At 41.9% G+C, this 873-nt stretch overlaps 1 non-coding gene across 1 annotated transcript; it reads right to left on the reverse strand.

Annotated features, from left to right (window-relative positions):
- Positions 1-255: 255 nt before the first annotated feature.
- On the reverse strand, positions 256-362 carry LOC118356164. Its single transcript, XR_004819496.1, has one exon. It is a non-coding gene; the product is annotated as a U6 spliceosomal RNA (small nuclear RNA).
- Between the last annotated feature and the right edge of the window lie 511 nt (positions 363-873).

Here is an 873-nt window from a genome sequence, read left to right on the forward strand (position 1 = left end):
TTTCTTCCTCTCCTGTTATCTTTTTTCTTAAAATATGTTGCATTATTTGTTTCAGAAGTACAGATCTGTGATTCAACAGTCTTGCACAATTCACAGCGCTCACCGTAGCACATACCCTCCCCAGTGTCTATCACCCAGCCACCCCATCCCTCCCAGCCCCAACCACTCCAGTAACACTCAGTTTCTTTCCTGAGATTAAGAATTCCTCATATCAGTGAGGTCATGTGATACATGTCTTTCTCTGATTGACTTATTAAAAATATGGAACGCTTCACGAATTTGCGTGTCATCCTTGCGCAGGGGCCATGCTAATCTTCTCTGTATCGTTCCAATTTTAGTATATGTGCTGCCGAAGCGAGCACCATTCATTTCTTTTTTTTTTTTTTTTTTAAAGATTTTATTTATTTATTTGAGAGAGAGAGAGAATGAGAGATAGAGAGCACGAGAGGGAAGAGGGTCAGAGGGAGAAGCAGATTCCCCGCTGAGCAGGGAGCCCGATGCGGGACTCGATCCCGGGACTCCAGGATCATGACCTGAGCCGAAGGCAGTCACTTAACCGACTGAGCCACCCAGGCGCCCCGCACCATTCATTTCTTTCTTTAAAAGAAAACGGAAATTTTCTTTTACGTTGGAGAGGTCTGGCAGTCACCACTTTAACAAAGTGATCAGATCTAGCATCATCAATAGTGGAACAACACATGTGCCTCCATGAATTTTTTGGTGCCGAAACCCAGGATCATTCTTATTTTAAAGGTAGGATTTTTTCCAGTTTTTTGTTTATTATAATTGAGTATGCTTTAACCACAGTTGTCTCCCCTTTCAAATGATAGGTTTGAAACACTTTAACATTTTAGTCTCTCTCTGTTTCTTTCT

Source organism: Zalophus californianus, chromosome 12 (assembly GCF_009762305.2).
Source record: "Zalophus californianus isolate mZalCal1 chromosome 12, mZalCal1.pri.v2, whole genome shotgun sequence".
Classification (NCBI taxonomy): domain Eukaryota; kingdom Metazoa; phylum Chordata; class Mammalia; order Carnivora; family Otariidae; genus Zalophus; species Zalophus californianus.